Source organism: Octopus sinensis, linkage group LG5 (assembly GCF_006345805.1).
Source record: "Octopus sinensis linkage group LG5, ASM634580v1, whole genome shotgun sequence".
Taxonomy (NCBI): domain Eukaryota; kingdom Metazoa; phylum Mollusca; class Cephalopoda; order Octopoda; family Octopodidae; genus Octopus; species Octopus sinensis.
The window spans coordinates 26869743-26880807 of NC_043001.1; positions in this window are offsets into that span (position 1 = coordinate 26869743).

Here is an 11065-nt window from a genome sequence, read left to right on the forward strand (position 1 = left end):
TCAAACCCATTCAACTATTTAACCTCTGGCATTACCATCATCAGTTACAAAGAATTGTTGACAAAGAAGAACTGATGGAAAGGAGGGGGAAAGCCAAAGCTGTATATATTTCTTTATTGCCCACAAGGGGCTAAACATAGAGGGGACAAACAAGGACAGACAAACGGATTAAGTCGATTACATCTACCCCAGTGCGAAACTTTTACTTTATTTGTCGACCCCGAAAGAATGAAAGGCAAAGTTGACCTCGGTGAAATTTGAACTCAGAATGTAACGGCAGATGAGAAATACCTATTTCTTTACTACCCACTAGGGACTAAACACAGAGAGGACAAACAAAGGGATTAAGTCAATTACATCGACCCCAGTGCGTAGCTGGTACTTAATTTACGACCCCAAAAGGATGAAAGGTAAAGTCGACCTCGGTGGAATTTGAACTCAGAATGTAACGACAGACGAAATACCGCTAAGCATTTTGCTCGGTGCGCTAACGTATCTGTCAGCTCGCTGCCAAAGCTGTATATAACATGGGTTTTTCTTAAAACATGCCTTCCATAGTTATTTTATGGAGATAAAAAAGAATCTTACAGGCATTGACTTTATAGATATGCAGGGGAGGACAAAAGATTTCATATACATTTTCCTTTAAGCATACCTATAAGAAGCAGAGTGGAATACAGCAAATTATTGAATCTGAACGGGTTTCCTTTGGAACAAAGTAACTATTTGAGCTCAGTTTCCAATGATTTGGACAACTTTTCAATGTGGTTATAAATACATTATGTTCTTAAATTCATTTTTGAGTTATATAAAAAATAAACGGTATGCAGTGCCTGACTAGCATGCATTGCTAGCACAGCACTGATATATATATATATATATATATATATATATATATATATATATACATACATGTAAATGTTAAGTGATGAATGTTATATCTGCTTTGGTGGATATAATTTCTTTATTTGTGAATTAAGGCTACCATTGGTTTCATGCTAAGAAAAGTAGGAAAATATCCTAGTGTCTTAATTTTTCAAGCTGATCACATAGAGAAAAGTGCTCACTTCCATTATGGAAAACACAACCTTGTTTAGTTAGCTGAGAATCTTGTGAATTCACATGAATATAACAAGGAATCAAGGGACATTACTCTTCAGTGGCATTTTTTTGTTTGTCTCCCTTAGATTTGTCTTTTGGGCAAATTGTTATGTTGTCAATTTATTTACATTATTTTTTTTTTGTTCTGGGTTTGGTGTTCTTATACTTGTGCTGAGATAGTTCGTCATTGGGGCATATTTCTTCTGAGTGTAGAGTTTGTGTGCTATGTGCGTTTAGATTTCACAATTATGTATGCATGTCTCCATGTGTGTCTGTGTGTATGCATGTGTGTGTATATATGTTCATGTCTTTCTGTCTCCTTTTATGTGTTTGTACGTACTTCTTGGGTATCTATCTACCTACATATGTATCTATCATTCAACTTACCTGTCTGTCTACTCACCTACTTACTACCTGCCTATGTATACTGTGGGTATCTCTACCTTCTACATGTATTTCCTATTTAGTACGGAAGATATTTCATGTATGAGGATGTACTTTTGTATTTGTCGAAGTGATAGGTCCTTCGGGTGCTTGGATAAAATGTGGCTGTCAATTCGACCCAGTGTGCCTCCATGTTGGTCTTTGGCATGTTAATAGAATATGGAGGATTGTTTCTTGTCATCATACCTTCTCCAGGTGTTCCCAGATGTCTCACCAATGTATGTCATATTTCTGTCCTTACAAGCACCTTTTGTTGTTGACTACGTTTCTAGTTTTATGACATATCATCATCATTTAACGTCCGTCGGGGATCTGGGAAGCCAGAAGACTGCACCAAGCTCCAGTCTGATCTGGCAGTGTTTCTACAGCTGGATGCCCTTCCTAACACCAACCACTCCGTGAGTGTAGTGGGTGTTTTTTACGTGCCAGGCGAGGCTGGGAACGACCACGATCGGATTGGTGCTTTTTACGTGCCACCGGCACGATATAAACATACATATATTTAATATAGCATGAAAACCATTCATATATTTTATAAAAGATGAAAACAATGACATTTACAGCAAAACATGACAGTCGTTGATGCACAGAATCAGATTTGTGTATATATTTATACAACCTCTAAATTTGTTTCGCCACACATGCTCATGAAACTATGATGTAAATAAAGCATCACTAGTTAAATATTGTCACCCAAGTTTCTCCTTGGTAAGTATCCATCACTCTTTAGTAGTCTGTGTATGGATGCTGTCATCATTTGGATCATCAAAATTTGATTAAATGGCTAACAATTTCATGAGTTGTCAAGATCCATTGACTATCAAATGTATTTCATGAATGTATGTACGTGTGTGCATGAGCTTGTGTATATAGATTTTTGTGTGAGTGTTTATGTGTGCACACCACGTTTATGCAGGTGAAAGTAGAGATTGTAGGGGATGTATCAGGTTATGAAGTAAGTCTGCATAGCCACTGGTAGTTGGGAACCCTGTCCTTGGATGGGGAATGGCTGATGTTAAGGTGGTGTATATGAAGGCTGCGAGCTGGTAGAATCATTAGCACGTCGGTCGAAATGCTTAGCGGTATTTCGTCTGCCATTACGTTCTGAGTTCAAATTCCACCGAGGTGGATTAAATAAGTACCAGTTATGCACTAGGGTCGCTATAATCGACTTAATCCATTTGTCTGTCCTCTCTGTGTTTAGCCCCTTGTGGGTAGTAAAGAAATAGGTATATCTGGGTTGTAAGCAGCCAGTGGTTTGAAGTTCACCACCACTCTGGTGGTAGCAATAGGACAGTTCATACTTCTATGGTATGTCACTATTTTATGATGCTAAACTGCATGTTAACAAATATAGATGCCACAAAACATGTTCAATAGTCTTTTCTTCCATTTATATATGCCTGAATGGATGAATACATACATAATTATATGGTTGTATGTATATGAACACACCAACAGAAATGTGTCAAGTTTCAATTGGAGACTATTGTTTGCTGGTGTTGTTTCTTGTATTTGAACAAATTGAAGACATAGTATCATTTATTAATCCTTAACCCTTTAGTGTTCAGATTACTGTGTTAAATGTAATACTTTTTCACTCAAATTGTTTTGAATTAATTATGCATTATTTTTTTGAGGTTTCAATGATGTGATTATTTATTTTTAGAATGTCAATGTAGGTTAGGTGTGAGAGGCTAAATATCGCCAGTTTGGATATAAACATGTAGAATATCTGGGCTGGATATGGCTGGTTTAAGCACTAAAGGGTTAAACACAAACATCATCAATTGATATTCCATTTGCGAAGACATCATCCATTGATGCTTCAAAAATACAGCCATCATCAATTGACAATCAAACCCACAAACCTAATTCCTACCTTAGCTATTTTTCCTACACACATCAAACCTGCTATCCCATTTTCACAATTTCTTTGACTCTGACATTTGTGCAGCAAAGACCCAGACTCCAACTTAAATCTGAAGAAATGTATCAATATTTCTTTAGAAGCTGATAGGGCACCACTTTTTATGTAGCTTGAACTGTCATTCAAATGACAGCATTCTTATTATTCAAAAGCACAGCATGAATTTCCTTCTTTTAACTTTCCAGCCTTCAGATGCAATGTAGTACTTTCTATAAGTCTCAATTCATTATTGTAATTCAAGCTTTTCCATACCTTTCTTTTTTTAAAAGGTATAAAAACATTCAACCTTTTGATCAGAAGCTCCTTTACTCATAACAATATCAATCCAAGAGGGACCATCAAATCCTCTCAGCCTAAATGTCCCTTTATCTCCAATACTTTAATCAACCTACCAGAAATCTTGTACCACGTTACCTAACATTTTATCTATATCCCCAACAATTTCATCTGCTCTATTACATGCAAGCTTTTCAATGCTTAAAAAATAGGATACTATTTGGTAGGGTTATGAGATCATTTGACATTCAAAAAAATTCTTCAAGTGGTGTCTCAGTATGGCCACAGTATAATGACTGAAACAATTAACCCTTTAGTGTTCAGATTACTCTGTTAAATGTAATACTTTTTCACTCAAATTGTTTTGAATTAATTATGCATTATCTTATAGCTTTGAGGTTTCAATGATGTAACTGTTTATTTTTAGAATATCAATGTAGGTTAGCTGTGAGAGGCCTGATCTGGTCAGTTTAAACATAAAATAGGTAGAAAACTTCGGCCGGATATGGCCAGTTTAAACACTAATGGGTTAAAGGATAAAGATAAAAGATTAGAGTTTCACATCAGCTGCTCATTTTTCAATTCTTCGAGTCACTTACCCAGCCACATCTACATCTATCTATTTGCTCATGCATACAAACCTAATACTCTTTGCATTTCCACCCTTAATATGGCTTCCCCTGACAAATATCAAGTTTTTTTCCCCCCTTAATTTTCCCTATCTATCTTAACCCTGCTGCTTATCAGGTTTTCAAATTTGCATGAGTGTGTCACTTGCACTCAAGTACATGAGCTAATCTTAACTTTTATGCTGCACACACACACCACTCCATCTTATAATACCAGTACTGTTTTTGTTCCAGTACTATGTGTACCATTCATACAATTGTACCACTTAACCTGCTGAGATTTTTTCTACATTAACAAAACCTCCATTCACTTAATCATTTACAACTTTTAGAACCATCTGTATTGCCTCTTCCTCTTTCTTATTCATTCCTACTATTATCTTCTTATCTCAGTACCATCAGAAAATATTTCATAGTACTGTCCTAACCTGGAATAAAAACATACAAACTCACTTACTCTACAAATGATGCAATAATTCTATCTCATAATTTTTGATATTACATACATTTGATTCAGTTATCCAGTTTCCCTAGACTTTCACAAACATGCTCTGGCTGCTTTACATCTATTTAACAGTTTTCACAAATCTGTATTCTGTTGGGAAAGTTTCTTAAAAAATTAACTAAAAACATCACATTACATGATTAGGAAACAGTATTACAATTTATGGTCAAACTGTAAAATATACTATTGTAATTGTGTTAGTATGTTGGCACAATAATCTACTTTGAGTGCTTAGCATATCTGAGAGTGATGAAATCTTACTGCAAACAATATCATCATCATCGTTTAACGTCCGCTTTCCATGCTAGCATGGGTTGGACGATTTTGACTGATGGCTAGCGAACCAGATGGTTGCACCAGTCTCCAATCTTGATTTGGCAGAGTGTCTACAGCTGGATGCCGTTCCTAACGCCAACCACTCTGAGAGTGTAGTGGGTGCTTTTTACGTGCCACCGACACAGGGGCCAGTCAGGCGGTACTGGCAACAACCTCACTCGAATCCTTTTAAACATGCCACCAGCACAGGTGCCAGTGAGGCGACGTTGGTAACAATCACGCTTGAATGGTGCCCTTTTACGTGCCACTGGCATGGAAGCCAGTTGGCTGCTCTGGCAACGATAACACTCGGATGGTGCTCTTGGCACCCTACAAGCATGGAAGCCAATCATCGAATTTGATTGATTTGATTTGATTTAAATTTCACTTGCCTCAACAGGTCTATATCAAAATTTTCCACCACTAACATATCTCACTAATGCAAAAATACAAGGGATTACTGGAAAGTTCCTGGCTTTAAGGGCAAAAGGCCCAACTTTTTGAGTTCTTTTACAGGGTTTAGAAAAATTGAAGGACTACTGCAATAAGTGTGTGAATTGGATAAAATCATAATTGATCTGCCTGTATTTTCTTTTACTCAAAACCAGGAACTTTTCAGCACCCCCTTATATATAGGGTTACTGAAAAGTTCCTGACTTTAAGGGTATTATGAAAGGCCTGGTTGGGGTTTCAACCTTCCAAGTTCTTTTACAGGGCATAGATAAACTGAAGGACCACCTCAAACAACCAATTCTCCCTCTAGCATACATGTCACACCCACACAACTACCAAAGGTATGCAAATATGTATGTGCATGTGTGTATACACATCAGCCAAAAACACATGCACACATCCATAGATGTTTTCCCAAACATGCGTCGACCCGTGTTTACACACAAATATAAAAATGCACACACACACACACACACGTATGCTCTTCCAGACATACATACATCCACTCTTACATTTATACACAGATCCAAGAATATGCATACTTACACACACACACATGTAACAGGCACTAGTGCCCACGTATTCACACACAACCAATAACATACCCATATATTCATACATTGGGTATATGCGAGTGCGCGCACACACACACACACGAGTCTTGCTTCTACCAGCTTCAAGTGGTCCAAGAAATTCCCCTTTCTAACAGAACTGGGGGTCAGAGAATCATCAATCTTACTCTCATAACATCAAGTGATCCACCTTGACCAATAGCAGCCCCTTAGTAGCCATCTTGGACTTCCCACACTCCTCTATTTGGTAATCTGAGCCTGAACAAACTAGACTTCTGTATGAAGCTGAATCAAACCGCTACATGCTCCTACTAAATGTAGAGTGCCTTTTCTATTGTTTGTCCACTTATGTGTGTGTAACATATTTAAGTGTATAATTATAATGAAGAGCATTGAAAGGACAATGCCAATATGCTAGAAGTTGATGTCAAATGGCTACAAATCACTTAAATTTGTTCTCATTTTTGCACAAGGTCTTGAGAACAAATTTAGAGTGGTTTGTAGACACTTGACGTCTACTTCTAGTATATTGCCATTGACCCTCCAGCGCTCTTAATTATAATTATATATCTATAATTATCATCATCATCGTTTAACGTCCGTTTTCGATGCTAGCATGGGTTGGACGGTTTTGACTAAGGGCTGGCAACCAGATGGCTGCACCAGGCTCCAGTCCTGATCTGGCAGAGTTATATACTTAAATATTAATTTTACCAATATGATGTTTTTTATGTGCTGGCCACTGGTATAATCCTTTTAATGATTATATCCTCAATTCATATTTATAAAAATTGAGCATGTAAAAAGCACCCTTTGAGCATGTAAAAAGCCAATGCCAGTGTCCCCTGACATGTTCCCGTATCGGTGGTATGTAAAAAAACACTATTTGAACGTGATCGATGCCAGGGCTCACCTGACTGGCTCCCATGCCAGTAGCATGTAAGAAGTACTATCTGAACATGAACGATGCCAAGCCCACCGGACTGGCTCCTGTGCCAGTGGCACGTAGAAAGTACCCACTACACTCTTGGTGTAATTGACATTAGGAAGGGCATCAAGCTGTAGAAACATTGTCAGATCAGATTGGAGCCTGGTGCAGCTGCTGGCTCTCCAGACCTCAGTCAAACTGTCCAATATTTGAAATCTATATTAACAACTGGGTTTGAACAGTATAAAACTTCGGGAACTTGAATCACACAATTTATAATACTGATTAAAACTACAAACATTACATAGTTGAAAAACTTGTTACATGAGGAAGACATTCCAAAACGAGGATCAACAGTCAGTTAAAATTCAAACATGAAAAAATATGTTTATAGGCTGAAATTTTATATATATATATCTCATCATCATTGTTTAACGTCCACTTTCCATACTAGCACAGGTTGGACCTGGGTCTGGGAAGCCAGGAAGCTGCACCAGGTTGCAGTCTGATCTGGCAGTGTTTCTACAGCTGCATGCCCTTCCTAATGCCAACCACTCCGTGAGGGTAGTGGATGCATTTTATGTGCCACCGGCACAGGTGCTAGGGGAGGTGGGCAAAGGCCCACGATCGGTTGGTGGTTTTTACGTGCCACCTACATGGAAACCAGTCAAGGCGGCGCTGGCATCGGCCACGTACGGATGGTGCTTTTTACATGCCAACAGCATGGTGGCGCTGGCATCGGCCACGTACAGATGGTGCTTTTTATGTGCCAGGGGAGGGTGGAAACGGCCACAATCGGTTGATGCTTTTTATGTGCCACCGGCACGGAAGCCGGTGCTCGCATCGGCCTTACATGCCACTAGCACAGGTATCGCAACCACAATTTCCATTTGATTTTTGATGCTGACGTACTTGACTCGATAGGTCTCAAGCACAGCAGGTCGCCCTACAATCCAAGGCTGGGACTTCTATGCGACATACACATCATCATTTAACATCGGTTTTCTATGCTGGCATGAGTAGGACGGTGCATCTGGGGTCTGGGAAACCAGGAGGCTGCACCAGGCCCCAATCTGATCTGGCAGTGTTTCTACAGCTGGATGACCTTCCTAACGCCAACCACTCCGTGAGTGTAGTGGGTGCTTTTTACGTGCCACCGGCACAGGGGCCAGAGGAGCTGGCATCAAACACGTGCTACAGCATGGGGCTCACAACTACAATTTCCATTTGATTTGATATTGCTGTTGATGTACTTGATTCAATAGGTCTCCTCAAGCACAGCATGTCGCCCTACGATCCAAGGTACTTTTGAATGGGCTGGTTATGCGACACTGGTGTAGGTTACAGCTGGGGACTTACTTTATTTGCAGGATCATACCTCCAGAGGTCTCGGTCTTTTGTCATTGCCTCTGTGTGGCCCAACGTTCGAAGGTCATACTTCACCACCTCAACCCATGTCTTCCTGAGTCTCCCTCTACCCCAGATTTCTTCCACTGTTTGGGAATGGCACTTCACATAAAATAATATATATATATATATATATATTGGCATTAGGAAGGGCATCCAGCCGTAGAAACACTGCCAGATTTGACTGGCCCTGATGAAGCCTTCTGGCTTCACAGACCCCAGTAGAACCGTCCAACCCATGCTAGCATGGAAAACGGACGCTAAACGATGATGATGAGATATATATATATATAGATCTATCTATCTATATATATACATCTATATGTATATATCTATACATCTATATATCAGGTGGGGGGAATAAAAGAAATTGATTGTTTAATTAAGAAACTAAAAGGGAAGATGTATAGTGAAACTGTACATCCGTCCCAGTAAAAAGTGGTAGGAGCCAGCCACTATAAATAGACCAGTGGCCAGTACATGTAGACAGTATGTGTAGAAGATAGTTGTGCCTGTACTGATATAGTAATTATACTGTGATACTGACTGGGTGTTTTATCGATCCAATCTTTTGAAGATAACAGCACTATATGACACGAAGGGGGGGAGGGTACAGTACCAGATAGAAACATTCTATTGACAACTTCGGAAGATAACTCTCAGAGCAACAGCCATCATCAAAAGACAGATGCAGCAGTGATGAAAGACTGCTTGACAACAGTTTTAAAGAGATCTAAATTAAAAAAAACCTCTCAATATTTCATCATCATCATCATTTAACGTCCGCTTTCCATGCTAGCATGGGTTGGACTTCATGTTAATATATATTCCAAACACCAAAATAATGAGTTGTTTGCTAAATTCTTCATTATTTTAAAATTAATTGCAACAGAATATATTTCAACAGAAATACGGTAGGTAATAAAAAGGTTAATCCTTTCAAAAAATATGAAGTCCCCTATGCATACTAGCATTTCTCAGCTAGAAAGCATAAAAAAAAAAACATTTGTAGATACAAACTTGGAAACAATTCAGGAAATTGGCTCTGACATTTTCATTGATATTGACCTTAAAGGCAGCAAACTAGCGGGATCATTAGCACGCCGGGTGAAACGCTATGCGGTATTTTGTTTGCTGCTACGTTCTGAGTTCAAATTCAGCCAAGGTCAACTTTGCCTTTCAGGGGTCGATAAATTAAGTACCAGTTTCGCACTGGGGTCGCTGTAATCGACTTGATCCGTTTGTCTGTCCCATCTGTATTTAGCCCCTTATGGGTAGTGAAGAAATAGATATTGACCTTAAAAAGTGCACTCCAAAATTAGTTTCTAGCCCTACCAACATATTTCCTTCTCTATACAGAATTAGATTGGGAGTTGATGCTGAAATAATTTTTGACTGATGAAGGATAGTCTTTGTGATTCGGCTTTAGCTACACTGAGTATGTGTGTACATAAGATCCTCAAGAATTTATGATGTCTAGCATTTGCAGTGACCTCTAGGTTTCTAGTTGAGAACTGTTCATGTTTAGGGAGAAGGGAGTGAGATGTTTTCTTTATATATGTAGTTATTGTGTCTGTGATGAAAACAAGATCGAGTTGACTCTGCAGGAGGATGTTTTTGTGGTCTGTTCATGGAATCAGTCTAGAATTGTCACAAGGTGACTACATTGCATATGGTGACACTTGGGTGCAGAAGTTTAAGGGGGAATGAAAGGTTGTATCATCTGCATAGGAGTGAGCATTGGTGATAGCAAGTCAGTTAATGAGGAAAGAAAATTGAACCCAGGGGCACACTAGAATTGACAGTCGGGGTTAGAGAAAGCCCCACACAAGTCAGCTCATTCTATGAAAGAGCAATCCATCAATCCAAGGGACAGTTAAGGCCATTGATAATTTTCCTAAAATTTTGCTGATGTTAAGAGCAAAAACAAATTTACAACTGAAAGCTTATTGCTCAGGGATTTTTGTCACCGGTGGCACGTAAAAAGCACCATCTGTCCGTGGCTGTTTACCAGCTCCATCTGGCACCTGTGCGGGTGGCACGTAAAAAGTACCCACTACACTCACGGAGTGGTTGGCATTAGGAAGGGCATCCAGCCGTAGAAACACTGCCAGATCAGACTGGGCCTGATGCAGCCTTCTGGCTTCACTGACCCCAGTTGAACCGTCCAACCCATGCTAGCATGGAAAGCGGACGCTAAATGATGATGATGATGATAATCTCTTTTCGAAAGCAAAAACTTGCTCTAAACAAAACTAATAGAATAAAAAAAGTAAAAATCCCAGATGTGTGCCTTATGGAGGTAGCAGTCGACAGATAAAGAATTTTCCTGGTTTGATGACTAGTCAAGACAATTTTAGACAAGAATATAGGTCCTCGATAGATCAAGCTTTATGAAAACCATATTGTCATAAAAAAAAAAAAAACACACACACATTGAAAGGATGGTGATACTTCTACCACACAAAGCAGATATTTCAGTTGAGTAGCACAGAAAAACAACTA